The sequence below is a fragment of the Pan paniscus genome, chromosome 16 (genome assembly GCF_029289425.2).
Source record: "Pan paniscus chromosome 16, NHGRI_mPanPan1-v2.0_pri, whole genome shotgun sequence".
NCBI lineage: Eukaryota > Metazoa > Chordata > Mammalia > Primates > Hominidae > Pan > Pan paniscus.
In genome coordinates, this window is record NC_073265.2 from 74,965,864 (window position 1) to 74,978,639 (window position 12,776).

General features: G+C 38.2%; 1 protein-coding gene across 13 annotated transcripts in view; it reads left to right on the forward strand.

Moving 5' to 3' along the window:
• The window catches only part of AKAP13 (A-kinase anchoring protein 13), a 361,925-nt gene that overhangs the window by 35,138 nt on the left and 314,011 nt on the right, over window positions 1-12,776 (forward strand). The window lies entirely within an intron of this gene.

Consider the following 12,776-nt stretch of genomic DNA (forward strand, 5'->3'; position numbering starts at 1 on the left):
TGGTGCACTTAAAGCCTCGTGGTTCAGTACGCATAACCCCTAGAGCTCAGTTTTCATGGATCAAGTCAGATTTGTAAATAGAAGAATAATGAGTCAGTATGGTAAATGTCAATGGGAAGATTCGAACGAAGTGAGATGGGAGCACAGAAGGATGGAGCAACTATATTTGCTTTGAGGAGTCGAGGAGGGAAGGACATTCTAAAATTTTGAGAGCATTAAAGAATAGGTTACTGTTTTATAATTGTAGAGTTTATTGTACTATGTATTTGCATAAATGGACACATAATATTTAGTTAAATACCTCTATTCATTGTGCAGTTTATGTTTAGCACTGTGCCAGGTTCTTGGGGAAGGAGTTAAAAAATAAAAGATGTCCTGTTTCAGTACTTTCTTGGGAGTGGGGCTACTTTGTGAACAGCTTGAGTAACATTTTGTTCAAGACTCAGTTGTGGGTAGCCAGGTACTGTGGTGGACTGGTGCTTTTGTTAATTCTGGTTTTTTTCCTCCCTGCTGGTAAGCCACTTTAGAAATGATCAGTTTCATTAATGTAAAGTCATATTTTATACCTCTACGCACTAATTCCCGTGGACATGACTGGTAGCTACAATAATTTTTGGGACTCCAGTGGTCAATGAATATGTCTCAGGTACTTAATTTCTTCCATGGCTAACTAGTTTTTAGTGGGCAAAAGGAAATTTGAGAGAAGCTGCATAATTTGCTTTAACTTGCAGGGTGTGTTAAGTATTGAATCACATCTATTATGATTATGGAATTTTGGTGTGTGTTTGAATGTCAGAGATAGTGTTAAGGTCAGAATTCTGCTGAAAACTGACCCATCTGAAAACCAGTATGTTCACTCCATTCCACTCTTCAGCAAGGCCATAGTTTCCCTATCGTGGTTCATTTCTCCTTTTCCCTGCCCATTAAAAGGTAGCAAATTTTGGGGGTTCTTACACATTTGGGATTCTTAAAATCGTTCTGTAATGTGTAAGCTCAGCTGTCCACAAATGATTATAGCATTGACATTTGTTATTTGGTGGCGTTTGATATATTAGAGTAATATAAATGTGTTAAGCTCCAAAATGAAATACGGGATTTTTATTCACTAGTTTGTCTTTGTTTCATTCCTTTCCAAAAGAAAATTAATGCTTAACTTGAACAGCTGATTTTTTGCATTGTTTCCCTTAAAAGCTTGCTAGCATAGGAACAAAAGGTAACTTTTTTCTTTGCCTTTTATTGTTTTCTGATTGTTTGATATTAAGTTTTGGATTGATATTAGAAATATTAATAGTTTATCCTAGGCAGGAGCCAGCTTCCTTTAATATGTGCCAGATGAGCTTCCAGTAGTTTTTAGACTTTGAGATTTTAGAAACCTCATTTTCAGGGATGGGTGACTTCACTGCTTTTTCTTTGTCTTAATTTAAAATTGGTATGTATGACCAAAGGAATCTTTCTCATATTTGCTGGTCCTTTTTGGTAGAATTGAAATAGCGTATGAGCAATGGGCGTTTAAGTTAGAAAATATTCGTTTATGTAAAAATTAACCAGAAATTACTGGAATGTAGTATTGGTCAAGGTTGTAGAGTCAAGTTAATCAGTATGATTAATGGGTGTTAGGAATGGAAATGTTGCAATATAATGACAAGTCATGAATTGTTAAAAGAACAATCTGTTGTTAGCCCATTGATAAACTTTGTGAGATACTTATTTGAGAGCAAAGTTTGAAATCTTTCTTTTGCCGATTAAACATGACTGTCATTTTGCCATTTTCTGCTGTATTCCAACCATTACGTTCTAAGTGCTCATTTATCCTCACCAGGAGCCAGTGAAGAAGGCGACATTATTCTAGTTTTACAGATGGAGAAATGCAGCTTATGTATTAAGCAGCTGATCAGGCAGCACAAAACCAAGGAAGTTATTAGTACTGGTAATTGAACCTAGATTTGTCTGGCTCCAGTCCATTACTGTCCAGTAGAAGTATAATATCAGCCACTAGGTAATTTAAAATTTCCTAGTTGCTACATTAAAGGAGAAGTTTACTTTAATATTTTAATTCAATATATAAAAGTTCATTTTAATGTAATTATAAAATTGAGATATTTTACATTTTTACATTCTTTTTGTACCATCTTCATTATTTATTATTATTATTATTATTATTATTATTATTCTGAGATAGGGTCTGTCCCTGTTGCCCAGGCTGGAGTGCAGTGGCAGGATCATAGGTCACTGCAGTCTTAATCTCCTGTGCTCAAGGGACCCTCCTGCCTCAGTCTCCCGAGTAGCTGGGACTACAGGCGTGCACCACCATGCCTGTCTAGTTATTTTATATTTTGTTTTGTAGAGACAGGGTCTCACTTTGTTGCCCAGGCAGGTCTCTAACTCCTGGGCTCCAGATGATCTTCCCATCTTGGCCTCCCAAAGTGCTGGGATTACAGGTGTGAGCCACCATGCCTGGCCTTTTGTACCATCTTCAAAGTCAGTGTGTGTGTGTTTTAGATGTATAGCACATCTCAGTTCAGGCTGGCCACATTTCTTCAAGTTGAAATGTGGCTAACCCAAATTGAGATGTGGCTAGTGGCTCTATAATGGGATTGTGTAGCCCTGATGCCTGTGCAGTGGCCAGTACTATAAGCGGTAAAGAAACCAAGACTTCGGTTTTGCATGTTGTTGAATTATTTAAGCTTGTAGCATATAATTATAGCCACTAGTTTAATAAAATCAGTCATGACAAAAAGTGATAAAGTAGCCTTGTCATAATGCAAATATTTGGTTGTCTTTCCCATATTTACAATTTTTACTTCTCTGAACAGGAGATGATGTAGGTTAAAATAAAATAAGTAGCATTTAAAAGGCAAATAATTGCATTTAGTCTAGAGATAAGGAATGCAATCGCATAGTTATCATTAATAATAAAGACCACAAGTGGCTAAGACCACTTTAACCACAAAAAGGAGACAGTTGAAATATTGTACATGGGTTTAAGTATAGATAATTAAATTCAGCAGTCTGCTTATAGTACCTGCTGTGTGCTGGGCATTGTTTAGATGTTCAGATATTAAAATAAGAAATGGATTCTGTGCTCAAGGATGCCACCCTTAAGGGTTTAATTAGAGCCATTATTTCCAGAACCATTAATTAGAACCATTATTTCCAGAAAAATTTGGTGGTGATGGGAAGAGTCTTTGTATATTTTTGGACATTTCACAGTGGACACTGTTTGCTTTAAGTATAATCTTTGTATCATATCATCATAGGATTTGTAAAATTTTCAAACTTCTTTGCAAGTACTTTGCAAACTTCTTTGTATGCATTAAAAGAATGCGTGGTTCTGAGAGATTTAATTATGGCAGCCTCAGGGCCACTTTATAAAATGCTCTCCTTTTGATACTCTGTGAGTTGCCATTATGTTGCCCCATTTCTATTCCTGGTAAAGACTCACCGATCATGCTGATGAACTTGATCTGCATTTTGGACTGAGCTTAGTCATACAAGTAACGTGGCCGCTGATACATTGTGTATCATTCTGGAAAACAATTGTATGTCACTGTTGACCTGGATATTATTATGTATAGGATTGCTTAGTTGCAAGATAGATGAAAATATAGTTGCCTAATCATTTAAGAGTAAAAGATTCTTGGTATTCTAGTTTTTGGGTTGAGGAGGGAGAGTAAAAAATTTTCCAAGTTTAGTGAGTTTTTTTGTTGGGGAATGGAGAAGGAATGTAGAGAGATGGTTAACCAGTATTTATGTCTCATTTCAAAATAATGACAGCTTTTTTTAAAAAGCTTGGAAGATAGTATATGCCTTTTGTCAGTAGTAATCAACATATGTATGTAATCTATTCTGTTGATAAGTGTCAATATCTAAGGATAAGTAGGGCACAGAGAAGGGAAATTGTGTACCTCATTTTCTCTGTAAGGCTGTAAAGAGTGAAGAGGGTGAGAGAAAGAAGGCACACCTTTAATATTCATCTGTCATTTCTAGAATGTGTCTGAATCTGACTCTTGTTTTTTTTTTTTTTTAATCTGACTCTTTTAACAGTATTCTGATAGAGCAGCGATGGCTTCAAGACGTAGACTGTTGTCACTTCTTTTGTCTGCTGAGCTGCAAAACAGCTTCTTGTGATATCTGGCCCATGACTTTGGATAGGATTGATGGCTTCCCTAGCCCAGTCTGTTCATTCATCTTTGGAGTTGATTTCTTATCTTTCCTGCATGAAAAGAATGGATGCAGGGTATGGTATTATTCTGATTATCTTTTTATTCAATATGAAGCAATCAGTTGACCATACCATGAGATAGAAAAGACAAATACTCATTGAAAGTTGATACTTAAAACTCTTACCCTAATTGGGATTAGGAGGAAGAGTACTTTATTTCACCAGAGAATAATGCCAGAAAATTTTGCTAAGGGTAAAAGTGTGGGGACCATTTTCGAAGGAGGTCAAGAGCTAGCTATTTTATGTAAGGGAAATTATCTGAATGGGATGGAATTATAGGGAAAGGAAGCTGAAATATTGAAAGAGAATTTCCCCCAATATTTTCTTAAATGTAGGCTATTACTTTTTCATTGGAAAAAATTTAAAAGGACTACATTAAAAATGAGAATACTTAACAGGCTGAAGTAGGAGGATTGCTTAAGTCCAGGAGTTTGAGGCCAGACTGGGCAACATGGCAAGACCGTGTCTCTCTAAAAAAAAAATCGGAATTCTGCATTTAAGGAGTGTGGTTCATTCCTAGTTATAGATTAGGACAGTTGAATTATGTGGAGGTCTGAGAACTATTTCCAATATATAGACTTTTATTAAACAAAGGTATAGATGGATGATGACTTAGAAATGCATGCGGTGATTTTGTTTCATGCCTAGTTTCTCAAGTTTTAGAAAATGGTGACAGTCTCAGAGAAAACAAACAACTATTTTGTGAAATCTCCAGGTGTCAAAACAGTCCAAGGCACATATAATTAGAATAAATTAAGGGAGAATGTTGCTTTAGAGTTCTTGTGGTGTACTAGTCATTCTTAAAGGGTGAGCAAGGCAAAAACTAAAAATAGATGGAAGCTTATCTGCACATTTGAACTTGTGGAACAGCTGGAGTGGGTCTCTTACTCCCTTACCCCTCCTAACTGAATAATTCTCCCTCTCTGGTTATTTGCTGTATTGAGAAAGTCTTCACTGGCTCTCATGGCGTTTTTGAGAAAGATATTAAAGGGGCTTGAATTAGAGCACAGGAAGTGGAATAAATGGCAGGAAACATTTGATCATTTCTGGCACTGTCAGAATGAAAGCCCAATATTTGATTTGAGAGGTTGCAGGACAGTAGCAAATGTTTTGATGGGTGTGTGTGTGCGCGTGTGTGCGCGCGCCTGTGTATACTCTCAACTTTGTATCTTTTTTTTCTTTGCCCTTCTCTCTAATATTCACTCTTGTCTAGATTTTCATAATATAATTGGAAGAAGCAAAGGCCCTTCCTCCTCTGTTAAGGAGTTACAATCTTTCACAGGTCCAAGAAAGGTGACAGAAGGGTCTTTCTACTTTGTAGGCTTATTACTGTTTTTCATTTTCTACTAAAAGTTTATTTTCCCATGTGCTGTTTTTCGGTGTGTATGCATTGTTAACTGCGTTTCCACCATGTTGCATAAGGAACATTTGCAATTTGGTTTATAATGTCACCATTCGTGCTCCATAAGGGAGGTCTCTACTCTATCTCTCACATATCCAGTACCTAAAACTCACTGCCTGGCACTTAAGTAGGTGCTCCAGTATATGTCAGCATTCCAAAGGTCTTTGTTACTGTAAATAGAGCATTGATGTGAATAGTACAGATGATGGTGGGCTCTATCATGATCTCTCTTGGCAGGGATTTATCCAGAGTTATTTGAATAATTACCATGTACCAACTAGTATGTCTGGTCCTGGGTATGTACATATTTAGGACCTTTAGAGAGCTTATATGTTGGTAGGAGAGGACACACTAGGAAACCAACAATTACAGTATGGGGGTGCTGTTAAGAGATTTGAGGTGTGCATTAGAGAGCAGAGAGGAAGGGTACCTGACCCAGTTTAGAGTGAGTTGAGAGAATTAGGGGATTGTTTCATGAAGGAGATGATGGTTACATGATCATGTTCTGTAAGATGAGGAAGAGTTAGCAGGGAAAAGGGGAGGAAAGGCTTGGAGCCCTGAGAAAACTTTGTCCTTATGATTGGGGAAGTACTCTGTTCAGTTTTGAAGTTATGCACCATTTTGACTAATCTTTAAGGAAGTCATGTAATTGGTTAGTTTGGACTTTTCTCATAATTTGAACAGAGGTTTTTTGTTTTGTTTTAATAATGGAGCAGTTTAAGAACTTATCTTGTTTACCCTACCCTAACCAAACCAAACCAAATGAGGTGTTGCATCCTTCTCTGTGCATACCTGCATATTTTAAATTAGGAAAGAAAAACCAACCCAACTCTCTTGTGAATAGGAGTTGCTGTTAGTGTACAGTTTCTTATTTTGGCAGCAAACCCATCTCAGCAATGCAGATGTTCTGCAGTAAAATAGGTGACTTATTAATATGATATTTTCTGGTTGTGAAAAACAGTTGCATGGCCAGTATAGAAGTGACCTATTTGAATATAGTACAATATTAATCTTCAGGCATGCTTCAGAGATATTGTGGGTTTGGTTTCAGACTACTGGAATAAAGTGAACATTGCGATAAAGCAAGTCACACATGTTTTTTGTTTCCCAGTGCATATACGTTTTGTTTATACTATGCTGTAGTCTAGTAAGTGTGTGATAGCATTGCATCTAAAACTGTACATCCCTTAATTGAAAAATATTGCTAAAAAATGCTAACAATCATGTGAACCTTCAACAAGTCGTGATCTTTTTGCTGGATGGTCTTGCCTTGATGTGGATGGCTGCTGACTGATCACGTGGTGGTTGCTGAGGATTGGAGCAGCTTAGGCAATTTCTTAAAATAAGACAACAGTGAAGTTTGCTGCATTGATTGACTCTTCCTTGACAAAAGATTTCTTTGTAACATGTGATGCTGTTGGATAGCATTTTGCCCACAGTAGAAACTCATTTCAAAATTGGAGTCACTCCTCTCCAACCCTGCTGCTAGTTGATTAACTAACTTTATGTAATACTGTAAATCCTTTGTTGTCATTTCAACAATGCACAGCATCTGCACCAAGAGTAGATTCCATGTCTAGAAGCCACTTTCTTTGCTCATTCCTTAAGAAGCAACCTGCCATCTGTTCAAGTTTTATCATGAGATTGCAGGAATTCAGTCATATCTTCAGGCTCCACTTCCAATTCTAATTCTCTTGCTATTTCCACCACATGTCCAGTGACTTCTCCCATTGAAGTCTGGAACCCCTCCAAGTCATCCATCAGGGCTGGAATCAACTTCTTCCAAAACTCCTGTTAATGTTGATATTTTGATGTTCTCCCATGAATTGTGAATGTTCTTAATGGCATCTAGAATGGTGAATCCTTTGCAGAAGGTTTTCAGTTGGCTTTGCCCAGATTCATCAGAGGATGGATGGCAGGTCTAGGATTATGAAATTAGTTTCTTAAATCATAAGACTTGAAAGTCAAACTTACTTCTGGGTCAGTGGGCTGAAGAAAGCAAGTGTGTTAGCAGGCATGAAAACAACATTAACCTCCTTGTTCATCTCCATCATAGCTCTTGGGTGACCCAGGTGCATTGTGAGTTAGCAGGAGTCTTTTTTTCTGGGCAGTAGGTCACAACAGTGACCTTAAAATATTAAACCATGCTATAAACAGATGTTCTGTCCAGGCTTTGTTCTAGTTACGGAAACACAGAGTAGACTTAGCATAATCCTTATGGGCTCTAGAATTTTTAGAATGGTAAGTGAGCATTGGCTTCAACTTAAAGTCATCAGCTGCATTAGCCCCTAACAAGAGAGTTAGCTTGTCCTTTGAGGTTTTGAAGCCAGGCTTTGACTTTCCCTCTCTAGCTATGGAAGTCCTAGATGGCGTCTTCTTCCAGTATAAGGCTGTTTTGTTTACATTGAAAATCTGTTGTTCAGTGTAGCTGCTTTCATCATTTGTCTAGATTGTCTGGATAACTTGCTGCAGCTTCTGTGTCAGCACTTGCTTGTTTGTAGTGCACTTTTATGTTATGGAGATAGCTTCTTGTCCTTAAACCTCATGAACCAATGCTCTGCTAGCTTGCTAGCTTTTCTTCTGCAGCTTCTTCACCTGTCTCAGCCTTCATAGAACTGAAGAGATTATTTAGGGCCTTACTCTGGATTGGCCTTTGGTTTAAGGGAACGTTGTGGCTGGCTTGATCTTCTATCCAGACCACTCAAGCTTTCATATTGTTAATTTGTTAATAGTAATAAGGCTATTGTGCTTTCTTATTATTTATGTGCTCACTGGAATAACACTTGTAATTTCCCGCAAGAACTGTTCCTTTGCATTCACAACTTGGCTGTTTGTTGCAAGAGGCCTAGCTTTCTGCCTGTCTCAGCTTTTGACATGCCTTCCTTGCTAACCTTAATTATTTCTAGCTTTTGAGTTAAAGTGAGAGATGTGTGATTCTTTCTTTCACTTGAACACTTAGAAACCATCATGGGGTTATTCATTGGTCTCATTTCAATATTACTGTGTCTCAGGGAATAGGGAGACTCAAGAAGGGGGAGAGAGATGGGGTAGCAGCAAGTTGGTGGAGCAGTTAGAACATACACAACATTTATTTAGTTTGCTGTCTTCTGTGGGCACAGTTGGTGGTGCCCTAAAACAATTACAATAGTAAAATAAAAAACATAAAAGATCAATGATCACAGATTACCATAACAGATATAATAATGAAGATGTTCGAAATATTGTGAGCATTACCAAAACGTGACACAGAGGCATGAAGTGAGCCACATGTGTTTTGGAAAAATGGTGCTGATAGACTTGCTTGATGTAGGGTTGCCACAGACCTTCAATTTGTTAAAAATCTCTATCTTTGAAGTGTAATAAAGTGAAATGCATTAAAATGAGATATGCCTGTATTCAGGTTTATTATTTATTTTTATTGAGATTACCTTTTTGTTATGTATAAAAAGCCTGGTTTTAAATTACAATTTTCTAGGTGTGTTTATATAAGATAAAGCCTTTTGGTTCTTGGAAAACAGTTTTGGGAATGTCAAACTAATTTTTTCATTTTAAGATTCCTCTAAGAACTTATACTAGAGGCTGGTCCTGGTGGCTCATACCTGTAATCCCAGCACTTTGGGAGGCCAAGGTGGGCAGATCACTTGAGGTCAGGAGTTCAAGACTAGCCTGGCCAACATGGTGAAACCTCTTCTCTACCAAAAATATAAAAAATCAGCCGGTGTGGTGGCACGTGCCTGTAATCCCATCTACTCGGGAGGCTGAGGCAGGAGAATCACTTGAACCCAGGAGGTGGACATTGTAGTGAGTTGAGATTGTGCCACTGCACTCCAGCCTGGGCGACAGAGTGAGACTCTGTCTCAAAAAAAAAAAAAAAAAAAAAAAGAACTTACCTCAGTTAGGACTTAATTATCCTCTTTCCATTACTGTGGGAATTAGGGCAAGACTTTTTTGAAAGTACTGTTGTTAATTGTGGGGTAGATAAGTTTCCTTGAGCAGATGAGGTTTTTGGTTTTTAAAAATAACCCAAAAGATACTCAGAAACAAGATCGGTTTAAAAAAAAAAAAGAGTCATTATCAGATTGCGAAGTATTTGTTTTATGTGAAGAGAGAAAATAAGAGACATCTATAAAGTAATGCCTTTCTAATGCTATTTTTGAAGATTCTTGTGAAAAAGAAGCTCCAAAAATACTTGAGCAATGGCAGTATTGGTGAAGGACTAATTCATCCAGACGAACTTTGCATAGGATAATCCCTGGTTCATTCTATAATATCCAGTTTTGGCTCTTAATCAGGATTCATGTTATGGAAATCTTCTTTAAAATATTTTATATTGGTTTAGTCATTAATACTAATGGGTCCCTCACTTAGTCTAAATGTAAGGTGTCACTGTATTACGAGACCTTGAATTAATAAGCCAAGTGCTAATTAGGAAAGTTGACAAAGAAGCAGTGTTCAGCCACTGGGGCAAGAACTCAGTCATCTCCCATTGTGCGAGTGAGCCTTTACTGTTTAGTGGGCTCTGTGATTACTACTGTCTAGGATCATCTAAAACAAAAATAGGTAGAAATCTAAGAGAATGAGTTTGTGTGTATGCAGACTTACCTGAATATTGAGGTAGCACAGTCTGTGGATAAGTTTTTGTTTTTTTGTTTTTTTTTTGGGTTATAACTGACACAATTGCGCATATTTAAAGTGTATTTTCACATGTGGTCTTATAAAGAAAACCAAATGATCATAAAAATGTAAATGAGAGAAAATATTCTTAGTTCTCAGTGTCATTCAGGAAAAACTTGTTGGAAGATGGTATGTGATAGTTGTTGAGGTTTATTTGTCTAGCACAGTTTCTACTCAGTTACTTTGTCATTTAAGATCCTAAGTAGAGAGAGATTCTAGCCACTACCCTATCTCTCTGTCTGCAATGTTTTTTAAAAGACAGTGCAGTGCAATGTATTTTCTGATGATATCCTTTCCTTCATAAACATCTCTAAAGAATTATTTCCATGTAATTCTTGTGGCCATCATTGGTATATAGTTGTGTTGACTAGAGATTTTAAGTTGTATGTGTCTGAAGTACTGTTTCCACACAACCTCCTTAGTATTGTTTTTTTTTTTTTGGGACGGAGTCTCACACTGTCACCCGGGCTGGAGTGCAGTGGCACCATCTCGGCTCACTGCAAACTCCACCTCCCGGGTTCACGCCATTCTCCTGCCTCAGCCTCCCGAATAGCTGGGACTACAGGCGCCCACCACCACGCCCGGCTAATTTTTTGTATTTTTAGTAGAGACGGGGTTTCACCGTGTTAGCCAGGATGGTCTCGATCTCCTGACCTTGTGATCCGCCTGCCTCGGCCTCCCAAAGTGCTGGGATTACAAGCGTGAGCCACCGCGCCCGGCCTTAGTATTGTTTTCTGGTTTATAAGAATTGAAACCTTGCTCTTAATTTGTCCAGGTCTTCTGCCTGTATTCTGCTTCCATGGGAATAAACAACACTAGTTACTAGAAATTTTGAGATTTTTTTTCTCCTTCCTTCTCCTAGTACATGATGTTTTGAGAGGCCTGTGTTATCCTAAACGCTTGATAGAGCACTTTTATGATGGGAGTATGAGTGGTATGCAAGTCTATCGACTCCTCTAGGCAAGTTTGTAGTTGTGTGTGTGTGTGCGCACACACACGCTTTAAAAGTAAAACGTTAACCATGTATGTTTGGTAAATGCTAGACTGTAGTTTTAAAACTGGAAGAAACCGTTGAAAGTATCTTGTCAAATTTGTTCATTTTATTGACGAGGAATTTGAGGGCCAAAGAGGCAACTCTGATGAGGCCAATTATAGAATTAATTCTAAGGACCTGCATTTGGGTCTAGAAAACAAGTTATAGAAATATAGATGAAGGAAGTCTTGGTTTAAGTGGAGCATTTAGTTGACCATAATAAGCTTATGTTAGTCATAAGTGACATGGCTGTCAGAGTTGCTAAGTTGATCTTGAATTACAATAATAAAAGTATGTCAAAACAAGGAGAAAAGGGTAGCCTGTTAGAGAAGGCGACAACAGCAGAATATTTGAAGTATCAAATGTGGTTAGTCCTGGATCACCAGTTTTCAGAGGAACATTGACGAACTGGAGCTTACTGTCCAACTTACACTCCTGAGAACTATTTGAAACCAGAATCCCCCACCAGGTTCTCCAGGTACTCACTGTACCTGACTTCAAGTGTTCTTCCTGGCCACATGAACAAGTCTGGTTTTTTGCCTGTTTTTCTTAATGTAATTCTCTTACTTTTCCTCCTGTATAAAGATCACAGTGACACCTTTACTTTCCTAGGCATGATCAGGCCATGGTACCTTTATTGATTGATTGATTGATTGAGACAGAGTTTTGCTCTTGTTGCCCAGGCTGGAGTGCAATGGTGCGATCTTGGCTCACCGCAACCTCCGCCTCCCGGGTTCAAGTGATTCTCCTGCCTCAGCCTCCCAAGCAGCTGGGATTACAGGCATGCGCCACGACACCTGGCTAATTTTGTATTTTTAATAGAGATGGGGTTTCTCCATGTTGGTCAGGCTGGTCTCAAACCCTCCACCTTAGGTGATCTGCCTGCCTCGGCCTCTCAAAGTGCTGGGATTACAGGCATGAGCCACCTCGCCTGGCCTTACCCTTATTTAAAGCTGTGAAGGCTGGAAGCTGTTTCCCAGACTTCTTGCCAAGTTTGGCCCCAAGCCTCAGAATACGTTTTCTCCTTGTTTTTCAAAGTGGCTGGGGGTTTAAATGATCATTTGTGGGTTTGTACCCATGCTATTAATGTCTTGTTTCTAACAAGGACATATAAAATTTCTTGGCCTTACACTCACGTTTGGCTTTCTGGTGATCTTGCATATCAGAGATGGTAGCTGTCGGTAGTACTATGGGTTGTCTACAGGAAAAACAAAAATACCCCTGAGAAAGCACACAGTTAAAAATGGTATTAGAATGACCATCCACTACTTTTCTACCAGATAATCATTATTTTCATTATCTTACCTTCTGAGTTTCCACCTGGAGAGGAAGGGAACTAATCTTTATTGAACACTTAAGATGTGCCAGACAATGCACAAGTGCTTTACAATGTAGATTTTGTTTTTCCTTACCTTATAGTGGTGTTCTTACCCCACTTACAGATG